At 40.7% G+C, this 27,368-nt stretch overlaps 1 long non-coding RNA gene and 1 pseudogene across 1 annotated transcript; one reads left to right on the top strand and one right to left on the bottom strand.

Moving 5' to 3' along the window:
• Window positions 1–6,589: 6,589 nt before the first annotated feature.
• Window positions 6,590–7,309, bottom strand: LOC131277240 (uncharacterized). The gene is made up of 2 exons (XR_011647924.1): window positions 7,162–7,309; window positions 6,590–6,964 (listed from the first exon to the last, which is right to left on the bottom strand). It is a non-coding gene; the product is annotated as an uncharacterized lncRNA (long non-coding RNA).
• A 19,116-nt stretch (window positions 7,310–26,425) lies between these two features.
• Window positions 26,426–26,685, top strand: LOC101433306 (protein S100-A6 pseudogene; annotated as a pseudogene).
• The last annotated feature ends 683 nt before the right edge of the window (window positions 26,686–27,368 follow it).

The following is a 27,368-nucleotide window of genomic DNA, read 5'->3' as shown; positions in this document are numbered from 1 at the left end:
AGCTCCAAGGCCATGAAATGTCAAGATCAAGACACCATCAGAGATGCTTTCTCACCAAAGTCAGCTACTGTTGATCCTGTTGTCAGGCACGAGGTAAAGCAAGACGGTGACCAATCTCTGCTATGGTCCCTGCCTTACCTTCCAGAATCTACCATCCTCTGGAGCTCAGCTGTGGGCAACTAGGTATAGGGTTTGTCTCTTTTTGGGACTTCTCTTTCAGTCTTGGCTGCCCTGCTTTCTTCCTGAGTTCATTTGTGGGCTATCAGGTGTATGTCTCATCTTTCCCTGGGCCTCAGCTCCTGAAGGCCTCTCTCACATAGCAGGATCAATAAAATATGGCAGCTTCCTTTCTCTCTCACAGGATAAAATATGGCCGAGCTCCCTTTTCTTGTGTGTGTCTTCATTTATATCAGACCCAGTAAGAAGGTAGAGACTCAACCTGAGTCACACCTCACTGACGTTGTCCAATATAAAGCATCACACACCTACAGGAATGGATTGGTTCACACCTAATCTTTCTCTTTTTGGGATTCATAAAAGATTTTCAAACTGCTGGAGGTACATTACTAGAGTTCCCCTTAATCATCTACAATTAGTCTAGTTCATCATTGTATCTTATAACCAAAATGTCCCCCAGAGCAATGCCACTTAAATTTTCAGCTTCTGTTTGATTCTGGTTAGGTTCTGAAAGCAGAGGAGGTCTTGGCAGGCATGTGGCTCCAACCTTTTGAGCATCTGGTCTAATTGTGCTGAGAGACATTGTCATTCTCTTGCTTGGAGCCTCTCATGAGGCACTAATGAAATATTAGACTTCCCTAATTGCATAATTCTTTTATTCATTCCTTTCCTCTCATATACTATTCTCCTTCTCTCCATTTGGTATTAATTTTTTTCTCATTCTAGCACTTTATTGGAAATTGTGTATATCAAAGACATTAGATCAGTGTAAAAACATTATTTCCACACAATACTATTCTAATATCTGCTCTATCATATAATATTATAATTAATAAGCCCCAGGATGTTCCTGATTTTGGTATCAGAGAACTTGAATGATCCAGAAACCTCTCTATAAATACATCTATCATAGCATTCACAGTAACCATCATTGTTTTGAGTTGGTTCCAAACTCCTGGGAACTTAGCTTGAAATGTAAGTTTAGGAGGGGGTGTGGCTCAGTGGTTGAGCATGTGCTTCACATTAATGAGATTCTGGGTTCACCTCCTAAAGAAAAATACCGTGTCTAGATTTTAGATTCGTTGCAGTGTGGGTGGGAGGACCTGAAGGTGGTAGGCGTATACCATAGAGCTGATTATTAAGGAACAGGAGCAGAGCGGGCAGAGCTTCTCTGCTGTGGGGCGCACGAGAGGATGGGGGCTGAAGATCCTGAAAGCTGGGCAGCCACCTTGCATTGTCCTTCATTGTCTGAGTGTCAAAAGTAACAAGGAGGTGAGACTCAAGTGCAGAAAGAAGAAAGATTGTTGGCCCATCGCCCCAGCTCCTTTAGCAGTGGAGGGAAATGACAGAGTCATCCTCCAGATGGCATAGAGGCAGGGATTCTGAAACAGAGAAGGTCCTGGGAAGTTCCACATATCTCCTCCCGCTACCATGCTCAATTCTCTCCTAGGTAGAAAACTAGAGGGAGTGGCACATCAAAGAAATAACTCTGAGCCAATATGCTGCTGACCCTTTGGAATGAGGACAAGGTTCCTTTTGCTCAGTTTGACCTGAGGGGTACTAGAAAAGGCTGCTCAGCCCCCAATGTTTCCCTCATCCTTTTTTAAAAATAGTTTTTTCTATATTTTTAGATTACATATATGTTACACAGAAAATATAAGAGATTCCTGTATACCCCACCCCCTTCCCTTTCCACACTTTTCTCAATTAACATCTTTCATCAGTGTGGTACATTTGTTAAAACTGATGAACACATATTGAAGCATTACCACTAAGCATGGTCCATAGTTTGCATTACGGTTTACGCTTTGCACCACACAATCTTATGGGTTTTGACCAAATGTTAATGACCTGTATCCATCATTGCAATGTCATGTAGAATGATTCCAGTGTCTCAAAATGCCTCATGTTACACCTGTTCTTCCCTCTCTCTCATCATCTTTAAGGCCATCATCAGTAATCTGGTTCTTTGGTTCTTCAAAGACTCTTAGCATTTAGCAACAACACCTTGTATATCTGTGGAGACTTTACTGCTCACGAGCAACTTTTACCTCCAAGAAGTCATTTGATTCTCACAATCCTATGAGGTAGGAAAGGCAGGGACCTTCATTTCCATCTGAAAGATAAGGAGCCTGACTCACAGAGTTAGGTCCCTCCACCAAACAGTACAGTTGGCCAGTGACAGAATCAGAACTGGAAGTCAGGATTCCTCTCACATATCAGCTCCAAAGTCCAAACTCCAAAGCCACTCCTGCTGCTTTTCTGAGAAAGAGAAAGAGGCTGGGAAAGGGAACTCCTGAACTTCTCTCTTCACCTGGCCCTCTGGGAAGGGCCTCAGATAGCTCCTTTAGGTCAGGATGAGTCTGCATGCCATAGATGATGACAGCAGTGCTGGGCACAGCAGCAAGCAGGTCATGATGACAGTGGTGGCCAGGATGATAATGACCCAGATGTCCAAGATGGACTTGGCAAGAACAACTTCCATGGGCACCTAGCTGACAGCCTCGCTGCAGCTTCCCTCCCGGATCCACAGAACTGCTTTGAAGCCCACAGCTCTCCCACAGCCGAATCGCCACGGGACTATCGGAAGTTCAGGGTACTGCGAGAGGGCACTTCCCCAGAGTCCCAGGGATCGCCTGGATCCAGGTCCAGTCCTTGGACCTGGAATCTCAGCCTCAGCTAAGGTTCTGAATGTTTCCAGCTCTTCTAGCCCAGGGCTCCTGACTATTTGTCAATAATTTTTTTAAAAACTTTTATTTGAGATAAAATTCAAATAACTTAAAATTCACCATTTTAAACATGTGAAGTGTACAACCCAATAGTTGTTAATATATTCACCAAGTTGGATAACCCTTACTATTATTTAATTCCAGCACATTTTCATTGGCTCCAAAAGAAAGCCTGGACCAATAAAGCAGTCAGTTCCACTCCCCTCTGCTCCCAGGCTCTGGCTGACGCAAATCTACATCTGTCTGTGAATTTGCCCGAGCTGGACATTTCACAGAAACAAAATCATGCAGATGTGGCCTTGGCATCTGGCTTCTTTCATTTAGCATAACGTTTCAAGGCTCATCCGTGTTGTAGCATATATCTGTACTTCATTCCTTTCTCCATTGAACAATATTCCATTGTGTGTGTATATAACTGCTTGTCCATTTTATTAACCAGCTTGATGCTGATACCACATCCATTATTAAGGCAGTTTTCACTCCTGTAAAGGAGAGGCTTATTGTATTAATGCCAAATATAAGCCCCTCCAAAGTTTCAGGATATGGAAGTTCCAAAAGCAAAATTTAAGGGTACATGTGCATGACCCTGTAGTAAAAACTTGTAATAATAGTTTATCCAACTCATCAAGGGAACTGATATGGCTCAGTGGTTAAGTGCTGATTTCCCACAGGTCCCAAGTTAAATCCCTAGCTCCAATACCGAAAAAAAAAATAAATAACTCTCACTGTATTGTAAGAGAAACAATTCATGTACCCTTAGGAAGCTCAAGCCTTTGAACAAGAAGGGATTCATTTCTTGGCTAAAGTTCTACCAGGAGGGCCATTTGTCCAGGAAGTGAAACAAAGCATATAGACAGGAAACATCAATAAAAGGCATCCATATTGGAAAAGAAGTGAAACGGCTTCCACTCCCAGATGGCATGATTTTTTATATTGCTAATTTCAAAGAATACACAAGAAAATTATTAGTACTAATAAAGAGATTAAGCTAAATTGCAGGGTACAAGATCAAATGCAAAAACCAGTTGTGCTAGTATACAGTAGCAACTTCCATGTGAAATGGAAATTAAGAAGACAACTCCATTTGTAATAACATCGGAAAGAATAAAGTATCTGGGAATAAATATAATCAAGTGGGTGGATGACTTTCATACCCCAAATTAAACTCTACTGAAAGAAATTAATGACCTAAATAAATGGAAAGATGTCTCGCATTCATGGGCTAGAAGACTCAATATTAACATGCCTATACTACCCGAAGGGACCTACAGATTCAAAACAATTGCTATCAAAATTTCAGCAGCCTTTTATTTAGAAATTGAACACCTGACTGATCTTCAAATTCATATGAAATCACAAAAGGTCCCAAACAGCCAAAACATCCTTGAAAAAGAGAATCATAGTTGAAGGACTCACATTTCCAGATTTTAAAACTTACTGCAAGGAAGCAGATTTGGCTCAACTGATAGAGCATCCACCTACCACATAGGAGATCCACGGTTCAAATCCAGGGCCTCCTGACCCATGTGGTGAGCTGGCCCATGTGCAGTGCTGATGCACACAAGGAGTGCCGTGCCATGCAGGAGTGTCCCCTGCATAGGGGAGCCCCATGCACAAGGGATGTGCCCCACAAGGAGAGCCACCCCACACAAAAAAAGTGCAGCCTTCCCAGGAGTGGCGCCGCACACACGGAGAGCTGATGCAGCAAGATGATGCAACAAAAAGAGACATAGATTCCCAGTGCCCCTAACAAGAATGCAAGCGGACACAGAAGAACACACAGTGAATGGATACAGAGAGCAGACAACGGGGGTGGGGTGAGGAAGGGGTGAGAAATAAATTTTAAAAAAAACTTACTACAAACCCACACTAACCATAAAAGTTTGTTGCTGGCATAAGGAGAGATGTTTAGACCAAGTGGAATAGAATTGAAATTAACCCATCCACTTAGGACAGCTGACTGTCAACCAGGGTCCCAAGAACATTTAATAAAGAAAGTCTCTTCAATAAATGATACTGGGAAACCTGGATATCTATAGGCAAAGGAATGAAGTAGTACCCTTATCTCATACCAAATTCAAAAATTAACTCAAAATGGATCAATGACCTAAAGAAAAGATCTAAAACCATAAAATCGTTAGTGGATAACATAGGAGAACATTTTCTTGGATTCACCAATGGATTCTTAGACATGATACCAAAAGTACGAGCACCAAAAGAAAAATAGATAAATTCAACTTTACCAAAATTAAGATTTTGAGCTTGAATGGGAGAAAACAGTTACAAATCACATATCCAATGAAGTCTTAATGTCCAGGATATTGAAGAACTCATACAATTCAACAATAAAAAGACAACTCAATTTAAAAATGCACAAAGGACTTGAACGTACATTATTTTCAAGAGGCTATACAAATGACCATAGGCATAGGAAAACATGCTCATCATCATTGGCCATTATTAGGGAAAATCCCAGTTAAAACCACAATGAAATACCACTTCACACCCTCAAGGATGGCTATTATTTAAAAATTGGAAAATAAGTTTTGGAGAGGATGCAGAGAAATTGAAATCCTCGTGTATTGCTGGTGCGAGTATAAAATGGAGCAGCCAATATGGAAAGCAGTATGGCTGTCCTCAAAATTTTAAATAGAATTACCATATGACATGGCTGGCATTTCTACTCTTAGAAATGAAATTGAAAATCAAAGAAATTCAAAGCTGGGACTCAGATACTTTACAAAAAAGTTCATAGCAGCATTATTCACAGTAGCTAAAAGGTAGAAATAACTTGTGTCCATCAACAGATGAGTGGGAAACAAAGGGTGATACAAACATGCATCTTATTGGGCCATAAGAACGGAGTCTTGAAATAAGCCCCAATTACTGAGTGAAATAAGCAAGGAACATAAGGTCAAATATGTATGATTTCACTGATCAGAAAAATATAAAAATAGGAAACTCCCAGAGGCAAAAAGTAGATTATATCAGGGGATGGAGAAAATGAGGAAAGGTAATTATTGCCTGGTGGGTATAGAGTGATTGTAAATTTGGGAAATTAAAAAAAAAAATTCTCGACAATGGTCCCTTCATTACCTGTTATGGGGACAGACTACTTCCACTGTCTGGCCCTAGGTACACCAACACTCCATTCCAAGCTTTTTTTTTTTTAGCAAGAAAGTGGCCTAAACATTGTTTCATTAGGGGCACCCACACACCATTATTTTAGTCCTCGGGGATGCTGCTGATGACTTTTAATAGGATGAAATGTCTGGTCCTTCTCAGGGCCTTCAGTTGCTCACAGCATAGGGTATGCAGCTAAAAGCACTATGAGGTAGGTGGCCTGGAAGTGATATAGTTGTCTGCCTTTTTTTGTGGGGTACCCCACCCACCTCACCCCATCTAGTATCTGGCAATCTATACCCTGATGTTGCCCCCAACTCTCACCCCCAGCAAATACATGCAGAATCACCAAACTGTTTTCCTCCTTATCCATGGGATCATGTCGAGAAACATTTGTCTTCAATATTTAGCTCTATCCCAGGCCTTATACCGTATACCTAATGTCTGGCTCATTGTGGACCCACCGCTCTGACCCCCAACCCTACAGGATCCCACCTCCTCCCTGCTCCTACACTTGCCTCTTTCTCCCTTCCCACCATCAGAGAACTCACAGACACATCTTTTCACAACTTGTTCATTTTATTTGAATCGTCCCTCAGTGTACTCTGTTGGTTTCTGATTCAGGCTCTCTGTCCGTTTCAGGCTGACCCTTTCGCAGCAGACAAATGTCTGGACGCTCAGCAGACAGCTGCGAGGGAGGTGGTCTCACTCGGAAGTTATTGCCAGCTCCGGTTATTTGAAGTGAAGGGGGGTTCCGGGATGTCTTGGGCCTCTTCTTGCACATTCCTATCCAGTTTCTTGTTCAGCTTGTGATAATGGCCAAACAGTGCTGGTCCTCTAGCATTCTTACGCATTCTTGAAGGGGTTTTCAGAGAGGTTTTTTTCGTAGAACTCCCTTGAAGAGGTCTTTTTACCGCCATGGTTTTCTTTGGCACCTATAAGGACAACAGGGAGAGCACAGAGGATACTGGTTTGGGGAAAGAGATTAGAGGATGGATGGGAACCGGGTCTTCGTGAGAAGGGTGCAGGCTGATGTGAGGATTTATGTCAGTCAAGGACAAGGAAGAAGTCTTGTGGGATGGAGGGGGGTCAATGGGGATGAAGAGGAGGTGCTTGGGTCATATTGTCTCACCTTGGTGCTGTCACTGGGCCTGCGTTGACGGGGATCCTTCCCCTTCTTCCTCCCTTTGGTATTTTTCTTTGGATGTGCTTGTGGCTTCCTGGTCACACTCGCCATGTCAAATCCTCCCAGTGTCTACCCCAGGGCTCCTGATCTCCCTATATATACCCTCCCTAGAACAATGGGGAGCCACGCCCTTCAGCTTTGTTTGGTCATCAAGGCTCTCCCCAGCCATGGTAGCACCATCCTGACATTTTCCTGTGTGCGGGGGGGGGAGGGCATGCTGGGGAGGCCAAGATGCTGTGGTTGGAGAAAGGGGCATTTCCTTAGCTCCCCTCTAGAGTCTTCCAAACTGCCTAGCCAGTCCTCTTCATGTCCCCGTGTTCAATTCTGGTGGCACACGTGGCAGAGGGAGAGCATCTCCTCCAAGACGTTCCCCACGGCCACCCCCATCCAGTGGTTCATTCCGTTCTCTCCCACCCTTCACCATTACCTAGTTTGTATATGTGTGACAGTTTGAAGTTCTTTTATGAATTGCCAAAAGAGGATTATGTTTTTGAACTAATCCCTTCCCATGGGAGGGGCCGTTTTGATTGGACTACGTCAGTGAGATGTGTCCCAGCTTGGGTTTCTGTTCTTTTGCTGGGACTTACATTAACAGAGACACAGGGAAAGGGAGCTCTGCCATTTTCACCTGACCATGGGTGAAAGAGGATTCCAGGTTTGCTTACAGCTGCAGAAAGGCAGAGAAGCCCCAAGAGGCTGAGAGAGGTCCCAGAGTCTGGAATCAGAAGAGCACAGAGGCATGGAAAGAGGCCCCTGAGGTGTTGGGCCCAAGGAGCAGCTCAAGGCTGAGGAGATGAGCCCTGCCATGTGCGGGATCACCACGTGGTAGGATGCCAGGATCACCAATAGCTGACTTTAGTCATCTCTGATGATGCATTGATTTGGACATTTCATGGCCTTGGAACTGTAAGCTTTTACCCCAAAGAAAATTCCCATTACAAAGGCCAACCCATTTCTGCTATTTTCATTGGCAGCCCTGTGGCAAACTAAGTATGCCTTACCAAAAACCCCTCCAAAATAATGGCACCATATTTAAGTCTCTACAAAGATATCAGTTATCCCACTTCTGTCTACAAATTTCTCTTATTCACCTTAAAGTCCTTTTACTTATTAGTTACTACCAGGAAATCTTTCCATTCCCCTCGTTTCCCAATGTCCACATGACTCTCCTGGGTTTTCTGTTTTCCATGTTGAAATCACTGCCTTCAGGCTGTCAGAACTTCAGAGAATAAACATGCTTCATAGGGAATCCTGTTTGCGTTTCCATTCTGTGCTCATATTTATCTCAGCGGGTGTAGTATCCACATTTGGTTTCTTTTTGAAATATAGTTTTTTATTTTTCTAAAAAAGATACTTGAATTACAGAAATGTTAAAATATATATAGGAGATTTCCATATGCCCAACTCTCAACCCCTCCTATATTTTCCCACATTAACAACATCCTTCATTAGTGTGGTATATTTGATACATTCGGTGAAGACATTTTGGAGCATTGTCACGAAGTGTGGGTTACAGTTTACATTGTAGTTACACTCTCTCCCACACAATTTTGTAAGTTACGGCAAGATGTATAATGGCTTGTATCTGTTATTGCAATGTCATTCTGGGAAATGCATGAATCCCAAAAATGTCTCTATATTACACCTGTTTTTTTCCACTCCCTCCCCTCAGAACCTCCAGTGCTCACTGCCTCCGCATCAATGATAAAAGCTCTTCCATTGCTAGAATCACAGTAAGTCTAGTAGAATACTAGTAAGTATACTCTAGTCCATCACTCATTCCCCAGTCCTAAGGATTCTGGGATATTGATGTCCACACCACCTCTAATTGAGAGAGGGCTTAGACTGCACAGGGCAGGTGGATGGGACTATCTTGTTTGCAGTTGCAGACAATCTCTGTTCCTTGGGATGGTCATTGTCTGTGATTATCTCCTTGTTAGTTGTCCTAGGTGAGTCCAATGAACGGAGAGTAGGTGATGCAACTCTGTTGAGATTCAGGGCCCAGCTGGCACATGGAAAGCCCAAAGATTTAAGTATCTTGGACATACACCTATCAACTCTATCACTAACTATAGGTTCAAATAGAAGCCATGTGTAGGCAAACCACAACTGAATCCAAGTCAGTCACATGGGGGAGCATAAGATCCCAAGTAGGGCTCCCTAGCAGGGAACAAAACTCCTGAGCTGTCTGCCCTGCCTATAGTGTCTGGATGTCTTTGCTATTTGAGGAATATTTATTTTGGCAATCAATGAAATCCTGCTGAGACATGCATAAGCTTAACTTCTGGAATGACTTCCTGACTCACTTTGAAGTCTCTTAGCCATATAAACTCATTTGTCTTTACCCTTTTCCTCTTTTGGTCAACATATTTTTCCAGTTGCATTGCTAGTTGGTGCTTGGTAGGAATCCCTTGGAGCCATGAGGCTTTCCCCCAGGAGCCATGTCCCCCACCTGGGGGAAGGTAATGCATTTATATGCTGAATTGAGCTTCGAGAAAGGCCACATTTGAGCAACAAGGAGGCTCTCAGGAGGTAACTCTTAGGTACCCTATAATACTAGGCTAAGTTTTAATTTCAAAAGTAATGGTTCATAAGGACATTCATCAGTATCAAGGGCCCATCAATAGTCTTTCCTCCTTCACTAGTCACTGCCCCTGTACTCAAGGGTTTCTTGCTGTCCCATTAGAGAAGGTGGCAGAGCTCCCCAGGGTAGAAATTCTGTATTCTTTTGGCTATAGTGTGACTCTCCACCCACTATGACAATGTCCCATGAACACGGGAACACATTTATATGCCTTATAGGTATGCCCCAGGTGAACCTCCTCTCATGCATCCCCCATCACTGACACCCGCACCAATGATCCTCCCCTGCCATAATTATAATCCTTCTGTGACCCAAAACGTCTTCAAAAATGAAGCTAAGAAAACAACCAAATACAATTAATAAGAAAATGAAATAATAATCATAGTTTGAAAAATAAGAAATAAAATACAAAAAAATTTAAAAATTTTTGGAATAAAAAATAATTGAAAATATAAAATTAAAAATAATTTGATGTTATGTCTTTCATCACTGTAAGGTCTGTTATCTTGTATGTACAGTGATATTTTCTTCTGTGTATTCCCCCAGTGTTTTATTTTTTCTTTTCATTTTGTCTTCAAAGAAGCTTTAGGTTAAGAAAAGTCATGTACAGAATACAGGGGATTCTCATATACCCAACATTCTCCCTCTTTCCCCCTTTCCCCTATGGTAACATTTTATAAGTGGATGGTTTTAACAGTGTAGCAGAGTGAGGCAGATATTCATGTACCAGAAGTTGTACTGAGTGTTCACATGCAGAAAACAACCTAAGAATGATGACTTCCCAGTTGGTGTGGTGGGGTGGTGGGTATGTGTTTGGGAGTGTCATTTCATATTTCACTTGGGATTCTGTCCAGTGCAACAAAGAAAAAACCTCCAATTGGAAAGGGTGAAGTAACATTTTCTATTCATAGAACACAAGATAGTCTATGCAGAAAATTCTATCAATATAAAATGCATCAAGGTCTAATAATTGGATTTAAGAAGATTCCAGGATAAAAGATAAATATTAAAATTGCATTTTATATACAGGCAATGACTAATTGAAAATTGAAATTGAAAAGCAGTGCAATTTAAAATCGCATTAGAGAATGTGAAATATATTGGGATAAATCCCATCAGAGATGCAGTAGATATGTACACTAAAAAACGAAAAACCATTGTAGAGGTAAATTAATAAAGACCTAAATAAGTGAATATTTATTTATTGTTCATTGATCAATATTGTTAAGATGGCAATCCTTCTCAAACCTATCAATACTTTCAATGTGGTCCCAATAAAAATTTCACAAAACTTTTTAATAGAAATTAATAGTCTGATTCTAGCACTGATATGGAAATAGAAAGCACCCAGAATAGCCAAAAGCACTTTTAAAAGAACAGAATTGGAGGGATTACACTACTTGTTTTCAAGGCTTCCTACAATGTGACAATAATAAAGACACTGTGTTAGTGTCATAATGATAAAAATACATCAATTGAAAAAAACAGGGTTCAGAAATAGACTCACACATATATGTACATACTGCCAACTGATTACTAGATTCAAAGAAAAATTAAAGAGAAAACATAGCCGTTTCAGTAATTTGGTCTGGAAAATTGGATGCCTATATGCAAAAATATTTTTCCATCTATGCACACATAAAAACAGTAACTCAAAATGGATCATAGACTTAAATGTTAAACTAAATCTCTAAAGCTTTTAGAAAAAAAGAATAAAGTCAAGAAAATCTTTGTTGCTTTGGGTTGGTCAAAAGTGTTTTTTAGATATTTTTTACTGCTGAGTTCTTTCATACTTCCATAGAAATTTCCATAAATTCCTATGCCAATGCCCTTCTTGTTCTAGACCATAAAAGAAGGTGGAAAGTTTCCCAGTTTCTTTTCAAACTATCAATACTCTTACCCTTACACTGGATAATCAGCAATAATTGTGTGCCTAATGTTATCCATAAACTTAGAGTCTAAAACCAATTAAAACTTCTATTTAAAGGAAGAGCAAACATTTTTTAGATTTAAAAAAAAATGCCCATTTAAAATGAGAAAAGGCCACAACCTGTGCTGAGTCCCCAGGCGGGCAGGTGAATCTGCCTGCACTGCCAGAGAGAGACTGTTTAGACTATGCAGTGTTTCCTCTCCTTCCTGGGGTGCACTGGGACCTGGAGTGCCACAGCCCTTTAAGGTGAACTGGGTACATCTACCTGCTCTGCCCCGAGAAAGTGATCAAATCCACCCAACTTCTACTCTTGCTACGCATGGGGGCCCAAGCAGTTAAATATCAAAATGTACAGCTGAAGAAAGATAATTCTGCCCGAGTGAGCTGTTTCGGGAACCCACAAAGCAGGAGGTTTCTGGACATTGATCTGGAGAGAGGGCAACAAAAAGAGTACTTGCTCAAGATGAAATCATGGGTTTCTGGCACTTGTGCAGGAAGCTGTGGGCAGGTGAAACCTTCCCCTTGGTCTGATAGCAGCAGAATTGTTATATATTAGCGATATTGACCAGACTCAGACTTAGAATATAGTTCCAGTTGAGAGCTTTATTAGCCGCGCAGCGACTGTCTCATCCTACGCAGAGGAGAGAGCAGCCCTGAGTCTCAGGGTAGAGGTGTTTTTATAGCCTTTTAGGAGGGGGAGGGGATTTACGAGCAAGCAAGCAGGCACAGAAGCGGAACACTGCGGTTAGCTGAAGATAGCCTATCTATTGTTTCTTCTAAAAGCCCCATGTTATTTATTGGCACTGTTCTTGTGGGCAGTTCTGAGTTATTTATTGGCACTCTCCTTGGAGGCCGCCTTAAGTTATTTACTGGCACTCTCCTTGGAGGCTGCCTTAAGTCATTTATCTATCTGAAGGCACTTGCAATTCCCACCTCCCAATGTATTTCTATTCCTATATTTTCCCAATGTGGCCTTACCCTTACAGAATGGCGTGAACAATGCGGGTTGCACAGCGGCATTCCCGGGTTCCTTATTCCCCAAACCCGCGAAACCCAGAAACCACGTTCCCTGAACCCCGTGTTCCCTGAACCCTGTGTTCCCCATAGCCCGCATTCCCCGAACCCATGCTCCCTGAGCCGGTTCTCCCCAGGCCCATGTTCCCTAAACCCAGCGCTCCCCGAACCCCCGCATTCCCCTAGCCTGCTGGTCTCGGACAAACTCCGAGAGTGGGAGGGTTCTGGTGAGAGGCACAGAGGAGCCTGAGAAGTTCGGCGTCAGTTGTCTGATCCCCCTTTTTTGAGCTTGGAGGAGCATGTCAGCTGGCTTGGGGAGAGGCTAGGAAGAGAGGAGAGGTGAATCTGCTAAGGCAGCCCAATGTACCAATGTCCTGGGATAGGGAAATTTGGTCTGGGAGAAGGTGGAGTCAGAAAATTAACTAACGGCAAGAACCAGGAAGGAAGGAGGGCCTAACAGTGGGTTCCTGATACTAATGGTTATGCTTTTGAGCCTATACATCTGCAATAAGAACAAGGCCTAGAGTAGCACTGTGCCTGGGAGTTTCCTCCTGACAGCCTTCATGTTACTCAAATGTGGCCTCTCTCACAGCCAAACTCAGAATGTAGATGCAGTGCATTCCCCCCAGCGTGGGACATGACACCCGGGTATGAGCCTCCCTGGCACCGAGGGATCACTACCACATACCAGCTGAAGACGCAACTAGAAAATGACCTTGAATTAAAGGTTCAATACGGATCAGCAGAATATCCCTGTCTACATATAATAACATGACTTCAAAATGCTGTTTGACCTAATATAAGGGGGAAATGGAAAGGAGAAATGAGAATATAAGGCTATGAGTCTCTAAAAAAGAGTCTGGAGGTTGTCAGAAGGAATGCCCTTATGCACAACTGAGCAGAGTCTAAGAGACAGATAAAGTAGATACAACCCCAGGTATTGGTTCTTCTGAGGGATAAAGAGAACCACGGGTTCTATGGTCATGGCAGATGGGGTTCACTGCCATGGCAGATGGCCCTTCTTTGGAGCTGGTGTTTCTACATGATGGAATTGAACTCGGAGGGGATCTCTTCCCACAAGACTTGCATGCTACTTTATTGGAATTGTAGTTGGTGCTGGGGTTTAAGATATATTTAGGGGATTTGAATCTCTGGACTGATAATAAGACACCCAGGCCCAGAGCCTCAACAGACTTCAGCTCCTACACTTTGATTTATTGGACTGACCCCACTCAGCTAACATGGAGTTGAAGAAGGTCAACCACCACACCATGGAGCCTAGAGTGTCTACAACTGAAAGCAGGAGGATTGCATCCAGTATCCATGTGGAATCTAAGCCCCCACTTGACATAGATGTGCAATGGACACAACCAATCCAATGTCCACAGAGAAAATGTGGAATGGGTGTGGGAAGGGTAGCCATGGTGGCTGCTGGGTTTGGGGAATGGGAGGAAGAGATGAGATGTGGAGGCGTTTTCGGGACGTGGAGTTGTCCTGGGTGGTGCTTCACGGACAATTACAGGACATTGTAGACCCCCCCAGGGCCCACTGGATGGAACGGGGGAGAGTGTGGGCTATGATGTGGACCATTGACTACGGGGTGCAGTGATGTTCAGAGATGTACTTACTGGGTGCAATGGATGTGCCACGATGATGGGAGAGAGTGTTGCTGTGGGGGGAGTGGGGGGTGGGGGCGGTGGGGTTGATTGGGACCTCGTGTTTTTTTAATGTAATTCGTAAAAATAATTTTAATTAAAAAAAAAAAAAAAGAAAATTAACTAGTCCTGTGCACACACCTTAGGGAGGGGGACAGGAGGACGTGCTTTGTAGGCTTCCAATAGCATATTTAGGATTCCGAAAAGGTGTGGGTGTTAGCTCTCAAAGAGACAGAGTCATTATTTTCTGTGGTGAGTTGGGTCCACTGGGTCCCATTTGAATCTCAGAGGGGAGTTCTCACACAGGTTTCCTGCTGCCCTGGGAGAGAGGGAAGTGAGGAAGGAAGAAAGGGGGAAGGACAGATTCCTAAGCAGGTTTTTCAATTGCAAAGAGGAATCCTTGCTTGAGGGCTTCTCTGGTTTTGTTTGTTTTCTTGTCTTTCCTTCCTCTTTATCCCCCAACCACCCTTCCCCCCCCCCCTTTTTTTTTCTATTAGGTGCTGCAGACAGTTTCTTGTTTACTGTGCTTCCTCATCCTCGGTTTCCTCTTTTCTGTGTGTACTGATTTTGGCAACCAACACTATCTCCTTTCCATTACATCTTTCTATCTTCCATCTTCTGTTGTTGCTCTGACATTCCACCTCTCTTTGTTTAGCCCCCTATATTTCTGACTTTTTATTTCTAATACCTCTATTCTGTTTTCCATCTTTTATTCATTCTTTATGTTATTGTCCTTTCTTTTTTCTTTCCCTCTCTTCAGATCACACTGGCCCTTTTGATTCATACTATATTCTTCTCCATATTCAGTTTCTCATCTCATTGTAGGTATTCCACTTTTTTATTCCTGTAATTCTACAGAGCTTACATGAGTTTAATATTCATTCTCCAAGGTCTAACATGGTTCTTCTGCTGACATTTACTATCAATACTACTATTATACATTTTCTGTTCTGACCCCTTTTGCTTTCCCTGACCCTAGTATTTTTCCTTCAAGGGAACTCAGACAACAACAAGGAAATAGAATAAGAACAAAGTGTCCAAATCAATGTCCAGACACCTCCTGCCCTGCAAGCCCCCAAAACAGCCTGCTCCAGCAGGACTCCAACCCTACTCAAGCAGGAGAATTGCATCCGTCATTCATGTGGAATCTAAGACCCCTCTCAATATAGAGGTGGAGTGGACATAACCATCCCAGGGTCCATAGGATGAAGGAATAGCATATGGATTAGAGTGGACTTACTGATATTCTATTTTGGAAATATTGTGATTAGTAATGGAAGTAAATGTAGCATTGATGTGGAGAAAGTGGCCATAGTAGCTGCTGAGGGTAGGGAGAGGGAAGAAGAGAGATGATGTGGGGGTATTTTCAGGACTTGGAGTTGTCCTGGGTGGTACTGCAGGGACAGTTGCTGGACATTGTATGTCCTGCCATGGCCCACTGAATGGACTGGGGGGAAGTGTAAACCATAATGTAAACCATTATCCATGTGGTGCAGCAGTGCTCAAAAAAATGTATTCACCAAGTGCAGTGAATGTCCCATGATGATGAAAGAGGTTGTTGATATGGGAGGAGTGGGGTGAGGGGGTGGGGGGTATATGGGGACCTCATACTTTTTAATATAACATTAAAAAATAAATAAAGACAAAAAAATAAAGAAGCTTGAGATTACGTGAATGTTACATTGAAAATATAGGGGATTCCCATATACCTCACTGTCTCTGCCTCCCACAATTTCCCCCATTAACAAGATCTTTCACTAGTGTGTTACATTAGTTACAATTGAGGAATAAATATGAAAGCATTGTTATTAAACATAGTTTATAGTTTACATTATGGTTTACACTTTGTACTGCACAATTTTATAGGTTTTGACAAAATGTAGAATGGCCTGTGCCTGTCATTGCAATGTCATGCAGAACAATTCCAACATCCCAAAAATTGAGGAATGAACAAACAAGGGGGAAACACAACTACGGACTAAAGTAGACTTATTATTATTATGGCAATAGAAGAACTTGTAACATTTTGTATCCATTTTAATATTTGAGATTGGCTGGTAATTTTTCCTTTTCATACTTAGCTTTTACTGTCTGGAATCAAGGTTATCCATATGACTTTCTCCCTCAACTCCTTCAAGTCTTTGCCCAAATATGACTAACCAGCTCTGTGAGGCCTTCCCTGCCCGCAATGTTAAATACTTGACAAGGATTATTGTGAATTTGTAGATCACTTGGATAATAGTGACATTTTAACAATACTAAATCTCTGGACTCCCTATAACTTTTCATCAGTGTTTTGTAGTGTTCGGTGTATAAATCTTGCACTTCACTGGTTAAATTTATTTATAGAAATTTCATTCTTTAGATGTAGTGTATATAAAATTATTTTCTACATTTCCATTTCAGATTCTTCATTGCTGGTGTTAGAAACACAACTGATTTTTTAAATATCAAATCTAGTAGCCTGAAACTTGACTGGATTTATTTATGAACTCTACTAGTTTTCTTTGGGATTCTTTAGGATTTTATATATAAATGATCATGTCTTTGGCATATAGAGAGAGAATTATTTCTTCCTTTCCTATTGGATACTTTTTATTTCTTTTACTTTCCTAATTGCTCTGGCTATAATTTCCAATCTGATGTTCCATAGTAGTCAGTGGTAAAGTGGGAATCTTTTTCTTGTTCCTGATCTTAGGGGGAAAGCATCCATTTTTCCACCGTTGAGTATAATATTACCTGTGGGTTTTTCATAAATGCCCTTTATCAGGTAGAGGAAGTTCCCTTCTATTTCTATTTTCCTGAATGTTTTACCAGAAAAGGTTGTTGGATTTTGGCAAATGCCTTTTTTCTTTCAACTGAGATGGTTATATCATTTTTCCTTCATTCTATAAATGTGGTATATTACATTGTTTGATTTTCTTACACTGAAAATTCCTGGGATAAATCGTACTTGGTCATGGTGTATAATCCTTTGAATATGCTGTTGGATTCAATATGCTATTATTTTGTTAAGGATATTTGCATCTGTCCTCATTAGAGAAATTGGTCAGTAGTTTTTCTTTCTTGTGATGTGTTTATCTGACTTTGGTAACAGAATAATGTTAACCTCATAGAATGAGTTAGGAAATTGTTCCTGTCTCAATTGTTTTGCAAGAGTTTGAGAAGGATGGTATTAGTTCTTTGAATGTTCAGTAAATTCACAGGAAGCCTTCTGGTCCTGGATTTTTCTTTATTGGGAAGTTTTTGATAACTGAATCTCTTTTCTTGTTATGAGTCTATTGAGAGCTCCTATTTTCATTAATCAGTTTAGGTAATTTGCATACTTCTATGAATTTTTCCATTTCATCTAGGTTATCTCACTGGTTTGCAAACAACTGCATACAGTCGTCTCTTATAATCCTTTTAATTTCTACAAGATCATTAATAATGTCTCCATTTTCATTTCTGATTTTAGTTATTTGCATCTTTTTTCTTTATCATTTTTGCTAAAGGTTTGTCAATTTTATTGATCTTTTGAAAGAACCAGTGTTGGTTTCATTGATTCTCTCAGTTATTTTCCTATTCTCTATTGCTTTTATCCCCTCTCTAATTTTTTTTTACTAAATTTAGATTTATTTTGCTCTTCTTTTTCTATTTCCTAAGAGTAAATGCTAGGTTACTGATTTAAAATATTTCCTATTTTTTAAAGTTGTTGTTTATAGCTATAAATTTACCTCTGAGCACTGCCTTTACTGCATCCCATAAATTTTGGTGTGCTGGGTTGTCATTTTCACTCTAGGAATTGTAATATTTCCTTTGTGATTTTTTTTGACCCACCTCTTGTTTATGTTGTTTAATTCCACATATTTGTGAATTTTCCAGATTTGTTTTGTGACTTAACATATGGCTATCCTGGAGAAATATTCATATGCCCTTGAGAAGAAAGTGTATTCAGCTGTTTTTGCTGTCATTTTCTATATATGTCAGTTAGGTCTACTTGGTACATAGTAGTGTTCAAGTCCTCTCTTTCCTTATTGATCTTCTATCTAGATGTCCTATCCATTATTGAAAGAAGGGTATTGAAGTCTCCAACTATTATTGTACAGCTGTCATTCTCTCCCTTCAGTTCTGTCAACATTAGTTTCATGTCGGTTGGGACTCTGTTATTAAGTGCATATGTTTACAGTTGTTGTATCTTCTTGGTAGATTGACGCTTTTATTTATATATTGTGTAATTCATTGTGACGTGTAGCTTTTTTTACTTAAAGTCTGTTTTGACTGATATTAGTAAAGTCGCCAGCTCATTTTTGATTGTTATTTGTATGTAATATATTATCCCCCCCTTTCACAATCAAGCTATTTTTGTCTTTGAGTGTAAGGTGAATCTCTGATAAACAACATATAGTTGAAGCATGCTTTATAATCCATTCTGTCGGGAAGCGGATTTGACTCAACAGATAGAGTGTCCGCCTACCACATGGAAGGTCCAGGGTTCAAACCCAGGGCCTCCTGACCCATGTGATGAGCTGGCCCACCCGCAGTGCTGATGCACACAAGGAGTGCTGTGCCACGCAGGTGTGTCCCCTGCACAGGCGAGCCCCATGTGCAAGGAGTGGGCCCCATAAGGAAACTCACCCAGCGCAAGAAAAGTGCAGCCTGCCCAGGAGTGGCGCCACACACATGGAGAGCTGACGCAGCAAGATGACACAACAAAAAGCGACACAGATTCCCGGTGCTGCTGACAAGGATACAAGCAGACAGAGAAGAACACACAGCAAATGTACACAGAGAGCAGACAACTGGGGCAGGGGGTTGGGAAGGGGAGAGAAATAAATACAAAATAAATAAATAATCCATTCTGTCAATCTCTTTGTTTTGATTCAATAGTCTAATCCATTTTCATTCAAATTAATTACTGATAAAGCATGACTTACTTCATTTTGCCGTTTGTTTTTTACATATCTTATACCTTTTCTCATCCCTCATTTCCTCCATTGCTTCCTTCTTTTGTGTATAGTTGATCTTTCTTAGTGAAACAGTTTGATTCCTTTCTCATGTACTGATCTATATTTTTTAGATGTTTTCTTTGTGATTACCATAGGGTTTACATTTACCATCCTAAATCCATAACAATACAGTTTGAATTGACACCACCTTATCTAAAATAGCATGCAAAATTTGTGTGCCTATACCCTTCTGTTCCTACTCCAGATTATTGTATGTCTTCTAAAGAGAACCCAGAAGTTACATAAGCCAGAAAGGAGAGGACATCACCATGGGATGGAAGGCAGAAGTACAAGCTAAGGAACCCCAGGGATTGCTGGTAACCAGCACCAGAGCACTTAAGATTTTTAGGAGAAAGTGAGCTTTGCTGATACCTTGATTTGGGGCTTCTTCCAGCCTCAAAACAGTGAGACAATAAATTCCTAACAGTTAAGCCAACCCGTTGTATGATATTTGTCGTAGCACCCTGGCAAACTATGACAACTCTATTCAAAGTCCCCAACTTCAGCCATACCTGAAGCTGTTCCACTTTCAGATTTTCTCCTTCAAATATCCTACACTCAAACCTCTATCCCTTATCTTTACCTCTTGCTTAGTCATCTGTTCTCATTGTAACTATTCATCAACCTCATCAAGATTTCCATTCCACTGACGTTTTTTACACTTTTCTTCTATCTCTGAGTCCCTTCCTCACTAACGCCATCACTTACCTCAGTCTCATGCCAATAACCCCCTGTGTTTTCACTGCATTTGTCCGGCAAAATCCTATTTCTGCAAATACCTAAGTCTCTTTCTTTGTGTCTGCCCATGCCCCAGTGCCGCTGGAGATATTTTACCCAGTTTTTAAAATTTGTATCAATGTAAATTATAATTATCAGCCACAATTGGGCCTGCAATATTAACTACAAATTCTCCCATTTCCCTCCTCTTAAGTCATTCTCCCCAATTGCCATTTTAAGCCTTTTATACTCTTCTAAACCTTCAATCCAGCTACCTCTCCTCCCAACCCCTGTATCATGCTTAGCACTTGACCTTATTCCTATTGTTCTTAGAAAGTAGTTCACAGATACCCTTTAAATGTTGCCATCAAACCTACAACTTATCTGCATCTGAGTCCAGCCCTTCTGCCTGTTAGATGAGGGGAGGTGTCCATCTTCCTGTGTTCTAGGTCCCATGGGCTCTTGTCTTCCAGGACCTTGCATTGTTGCAGAATTTGAGTGAGGTTCAATTATTTGCGTATAGAAAGGCCAGGACTCAGGAATGATTTTGAGAAGAAAAAATGGTTTCTTGACGGCTGGCCGCACTCCAGAGCTTTCTGTTCCAGCCCAACAAGATTTCCAAGTTCCTTTTATACAGGGTGGGGAGTCAAATGGTGCTTTTATCAAAGAAAATGACTTTCTTTGTTAGTTAAGTCTTTGCCTGAGTACCAGATAGGTTTTGAATTAACATATCACCCACATTTCAGGTGAGCTTGAATTAGCATCTTGCCCACATGCCGTCTGGATGCAACCTCGAATACACATTTAATCTTACATCCTCTCTGAACATTCAAAGCCCATATCACTTAACTGGATTTCTAGAGACTAGGCACACTTGGATACAGAATTAGATGATTTTGAATTTATGCACAGGCTATATTTCCCATTCGAGGCCAAGTCCAAGTTCCCTTAAGTTTCGGCATCACCACTATCAGAGTTTCCCTGGACTGACTGGTATGTATATAGAGTTTGCATTGCTAAATGGCCTCCAGGGACTGGAGTCGTTGCCATGGTCACCAAGGGCAGGACTGCAGCTTCTTATCGTCCCACACTCACAAGTCAGGACAGACAGCTTAGGTTATCTGGGAAGAGACAAAGAGCCTCCCACCCATAGCCCACATCAGCATTAGCCATTATTTTTTTCTTACCTATATCTCCAACCTCTATTTCTCTGCTCCCTCCCTTCCATTAACATTTATACAAACTCAAATCTCTCTCAACTTAAAAAAGTTCCCTGGGCCTGATTTCCAACCAAACTTCTGCCCTGCTCTCTCTTCCCCTTAGTAGTCAAATTTCTACGAAGAATCATTTGTGCCTGTTGCCTCAATTTCTTCATCGCAATACACCCTACAGCCCCCACTCTAAACCAACTTTGATTCCTACCTCACCTCCAAATATCTCCAATTCTGAAATGACTGGTGACCTCCATGTTTCTAAATCTAAGGGGCATTCGCTAGTCCTCCTTGCACTTGGTTCTGAGGGCCATTAAGCGCTGTTGACCACATTCCTTCCCTTCTTTCTGTCTTCCTTTGGCTTCAATAACTACACATTATCTCGTTATCTTCTTATCATTCTGGCAACTTCTCAGTATCTTTGCTAGCTCTTCCTCCTCCAGTGGACCCTTACCTGTTGTAATTCCCAAGAACTTGGTTTTGTTTAGTTCTATTCTCAACTTATACTTTCTCTAAATATTTTCAAATATGCACATAGCTTTAATTCCCAATTACATCAGTTTCTCAAAGTCTAGTTTATAGACCAGTCTATCAGGATCACTGGGAAGCTGTAAGGGGGGGGAGGGGGTTTAAAATGCAGACTCCTTAACACTATCCAAAGTTTACCAAATTAACCTCGTAAGGAGGTACTGAGAATCTGCGTTATAAATAAATTGTCCAGGTTTTTCTCACACCCACAAAAGATTGGAACCAACATTTGTCAAAGTCTGCAAGTGACTTTAATAACAACTCAGCATCTCCACCTGGTGGCTTGCTCACACCATAGCTTTATTTTCCCCCAAACACTTCATGTTAGGAAGCTATTGAAAATGAGAGAGAAAAAAAAAAAAAACAGAAAAGAAATAAGGAACAAAGGGTATGAATGGGTTATCCTCTCCATGAACAGCCAAGATTGGATTATGTCATACTTTGATTTTTCTAGCTCCAAAATAGAAATTGTCTATATTACAGTTTTAAGTGTAAATCAACTACATAAAAACTACGTTAAAACACAAGAATTGACATGACTCCTATCATCACACCAAGTTTCTGATTTCTTACAATGGTACCAAAAGTATTTTATGGATTTTCAAATTTAGCCTTCCTGGGGTTAGATAATAATGAGCATACCACTTTCCACTAATAATTTAATATGGATCATTGTTTGTTTATCTAAATTTTATGTTAAATGTCTTTTCTAAATTTAAAGGCAATAAATCTTCACTGTAAAACAGTTTCTAAAATAAAAAATTATGTGAGAAATGAAATTCACCCATAATTCCACTACCAAGGGATAATATTCAATTTTAAATTGGGGTATTATTTCCTTTCATCCTTTTTTTCTCTGTGTGTAGGTATGTTTGTAAATTTTCCCTAAATTGTTGTAAATTTATTTCAACTTTTGTTTCTGCCTTAATTTGCTACTGGTTCTGCAATATTTTTTTAAGATTTATTTTTTATTTATTTCTCTCCCCTTCCCCGCCCCCCCCCCCCCCCCCCCAGTTTTCTGCTCTCTGTGTCCATTTGCTGTGTGTTCTGTCACTGCTTCTATCCTTATCAGTGGCACCGGGAATCTGTGTTTCTTTTTGTTGCGTCATCTTGTTGTGTCAGCTCTCCTTGTGTGCAGGGCTATTCTTGGGCAGGCTGCACTTTCTTTTGCGCTGGGCAGCTCTCCTTACGGGGCGCACTCCTTGCGCGTGGGGTTCCCCTATGCAGGGGACACCCCTGCATGGCATGGTACTCCCACTCCTTGCACGCATCAGCAATGCATGGGCCAGCTCCACACGGGTCAAGGAGGCCCGGGGTTTGAATCGCGGGCCTCCCATGTGGTAGACGGATACACCCTATCCATTGGGCCAAGTCTGCCTTCCTGCAATATTTTTTTTGTTTTTAATCATGCATTTACCTCTTTCATCTAAGATTTGGCAAACAAAGCTTCAAGGTTTTGTTGAATCTGATTGTATGTTCATACTTCATAGTTCAAGTAATAGGTTAAAGGCAAAACCATCATTTACTGTTCTGCTTTCTCCCCCTTATGACTCTCAGCATTTTTTGACCCATATAAATACACCAATGTATTGTGTAAGAGATGACTGACAATGATTCCTAGATATAATCTTGTACTAAAAACTGCTTTGTTTTTCACTTGTCATAAAGGTTGAGCTGTTTTTTTTTCCAACAGTGAACTTTACTGAAAATCATCTATTGTTTTCCTTCTTTATTCATGATTAAAATTCCCTGAGACTGATATCCATCACTCTGGCATTTTACTAATGAAAAGAACACATAGTAATCTGAAAAGTATCTGGAGATTTCACTATGTGCTCCAACAGATATGTTATAGATAATTTATAACAGAAACGCTGAGATTTCAAGATTTGTCTCAGTACTAATTCTTAGAACACCATATTGTTAAATACTTCCTTATGTGCTTCATTGCCCATTTATTCCAATTACTATGAATTGTGACAAAATGCTTTTTCAAATTTTTTAGTATTCTGTGGTACACAGTCTTGTCAAGGGTATTTTAAAGCCTAAATATTACATCCCTTGGTTCTTCACTCATAGTCTCAAAGTGGTCAAGATGACAATCCAGGCTCTTAGAGAATTTCTTAGTAGATGAAATATTGGTAGTGGCTCTTGAGGTATGTGTAGAAGTTTAACAGATGGATAAGGAAGGAAAAGGTGGTTAAATCAATGAGAGCAACAACTGCAAGTGTAGAGAGGAATAGAAGCACATGACACAGTTAGGGAAATGCAATGTGGCTTACACAAGGTGTGGCTAGGGGTGGAGGTGCCAGGGGAGGAAGAGTAGAAATAAGGTCAAAAAGATAACTTGGGGGACCAATTGGGAACCATAAGAGCCAAATTTTAGGGGGCATTTATTACGTGGCAGATGGTAGACTAAGTTCTGTACAAATATTTCTGTGAATCCCTTCAATGATGAAATCCTTACAATTATGAAGATCTTATGTTAAAACAGAACCATAAGGTTCATTATTCTAATTAATAGATATTTGATCATGTTTTCCAGTTTCTTTCAAGTACGGTGCCTTCAACTTGATCTTTCACGTGCTGAGCTCAATCTTTATTCTATGAAGCTGTAGCGTAGTGTTTTTATCAGCACAGCACCCCCTACCTTCTTCTGGTCAAAATCTCCAACTCCTGGGCCACAGAGATGGCCGGCCAATCATAGTACCTTGCCCTCTATAAGTGAGTTCTTCGTGGAAGCCAGAGATGAAACATCCCACTTCTCTGGGAGATATGATCCAAGAGCTGCCACCATCTCCATCATGTGGAGAAAAGCTGCCATGCAGGGAGTGGCAGGGATGGGCGGTGGTGGGCTTAAACAGGTTGAGTTAGCTTTGTCCCTTGCAACCTGTGTTTCTTAGTGACTTGGTGAATTTTGGAGAGAAATTTGGGGTTGAAATCCTGGCTCTGCCCCTTATTAATTGTGAGACCTTGGGCAACACGCTTAAGTGAGTTAGGTGCCACTTCCCTCACTGGTAAAATGGGGATGTGGTGAGGATGAAACAAGATTTGGGGCTTAAAGTATTTAGCTCATGGAATTTGCTCAATGATAATGATTTTATTAGGGCTAAAGGAGGAGAGAAGCAATTAGACTGACAAAGCACCTCCTTCAACACCCCTTAGCGGATTTGAAACTCGGAACACCTTTCGTCACCCTCTAACAGATTATATGTGATTGGATATAACAGTGCTGCTACTGGCCTACGTTAATGGACTTTATGTGCAAAATACACACAGGATAGAACTGTTTGAGGATACTAAAATTAAGACACTGCATATATATTTAAAATTCAAAGGTTAAGATTTCACACAGTAAGGCCATTAGGCATGTGTATTTGATCAAAATAGTATTTCTTTGTTTTAAAGAATTCAAATGATGGGAAAATCATGGATTGACCTTTTGTAAATATCCCAGATCCCACCACCCGGAATTGATCGTTATTGCCATTGAGCAAACTTCACTTTTTCTCTCATTCAAGTATGAGCCCCACTGCTGACCTAATTTGTTTCAAGTAGTAACTTTCACTACTCCCTTGTTAGAAAAATGAAAATATAAAAATACTTGCTCAATTTCCTTCTCTCCAAAGCAGGGGATTTCAATGAGACTTCTCAGAATTTGGTCCACTCCCCAGAATGACTTCTATCAATGGAGACACAATGAAGATCTGTTTTCCCTTAATCACCAGTTTTTAAAGTTCTCTGCAGTACTTTATGTCTCTTTCCTTGTTTGATTTCTGTTAAAGAATTTCTTTTACTGTTCTTTTCTTTCCTATTTTGGGTTCATTTTTTTTCAGTACTGGGGAGGGGGATTCAATGATTCTGTTTCAATTGATCACATAAGAATACAACAGCTTCCACAAACTAAAAATCCCACAGAATGAGAAAAAATATGTGTAAATCTTATGTCTGATAAGGGTCTAATATCAAAAATATATAAAGAACAAGTCAACAGCAAAATGACAAAGGGAAAAAATGGACAAAGGACTTGATAGACATTTCTCCTAAGAAGATATGCAAATGATAAATTATGAAAAGATACTCAACATCATTAGTCATTAGGGAAATACAAATCAAAACTACAATGAGATACATCTATTAATACTAAAATGGCTACCATCAAAATGCCAGATAATAACAAGAAATAGAAAACCAGTCCTAAAATACATATGGAAGTACAAGGGACCCTGAATAGCCAAAACAATCTTGAAAAGAAGAACAAAGTTGGAGGACTCGCACTTCCTGATTTCAAAACATACTACAAAGCTACAGTAACAACAACAGTGTGGTACTGGCATAAGGACAGACATGTCCATCAAGAGAATAGAATTGAGAATCCAAAAATAACCCTGTACATTTATGGTCAATTGGTTTTTGACAAGGATGTCAAGACCATCAAAGGGGAAAAGAGTAGCCTGTTCAATGAATCGTTCTGAACAACTGGATAACCACATGCAAAAGAATGACTTTTGCCTCCCCTCCACTGCTCCTTTCGCCGTTCTCTGCAGCCTGCGCACTCCCATCCCAGCCTCCAGCCTTCAGTCATGGCGTTCCCCCTGCACCAGGCCATCAGCCTCCTGGTGTGACCTTCCACAAGTACTCTGGCAGGGAGGGGGACAGCAACACCCTGAACAAAGAGGAACTGAAGGAGCTGATCCAGAAGGAGCTCACCATCGGCTCAAAGCTGCAGGACGCTGAAATTGCAAGGCTGATGGAAGAACTGGATCAGAACAAGGATGAGGAGGAATATGTCACCTCCCTGGGGGCCTTGATGGTGACCTACAGTGAAGTTCTCAAGGGTTAAATAAATTGGGAAGGTGCACATACCCGTGGGGCATATGTCTGAGTCAAATCCAATGGTGGGTAGTTTTAAAATAAATTTCTTTATTGGGGGGAGAGGTCAAATCTATATAAAAAAAAGAATGACTTTTGACGCCTACTTCACACCATATACAAAAATTAACTCAAAATAGATAAAAGACTAAATTTAAGAGCTAAAACTAAAGTCTTAGAAGAAAACATAGGGGTAAAATTACATATCCTTGGACTTGGCAATGGGTTCTTAGCTATGAAACTAAAAGCATGAGCAACAAAAGAAAAAACAGATAATTGAACTTCATTAAATTTAAATTTAAGCATCAAAGATCACAAACAAGAGAGTGAAAAAAAACATAAAATGGGAGAAAATATTTTCAAATCATATATCTGATAAAGGTCTAGTAAGAATTCTTAGAACTTAACAATGAAAAGGAAATCTTCCCAATTAGACAATAAGCAAAAGTTGCCTTGAATAGACATTTCTCCAAAGAAGATATACAAATGGGGTATGCAAAGGATAAGATACTCAACATCATTAGTCATTACCCACCTACCTGGTAGGCTAAAATAAAATTTTTTAAAAGACGAGATTATAACAAGTGTTGCAGGTAATGTGGAGAAATTGGAACCCCCATGCATTGCTAGTGGGAATGTAGATTGGGACAGCTG

Source organism: Dasypus novemcinctus, chromosome X (genome assembly GCF_030445035.2).
Source record: "Dasypus novemcinctus isolate mDasNov1 chromosome X, mDasNov1.1.hap2, whole genome shotgun sequence".
NCBI classification, from domain to species: Eukaryota; Metazoa; Chordata; class Mammalia; order Cingulata; family Dasypodidae; genus Dasypus; species Dasypus novemcinctus.
This window is presented reverse-complemented; position numbering and strand designations above follow the sequence as displayed.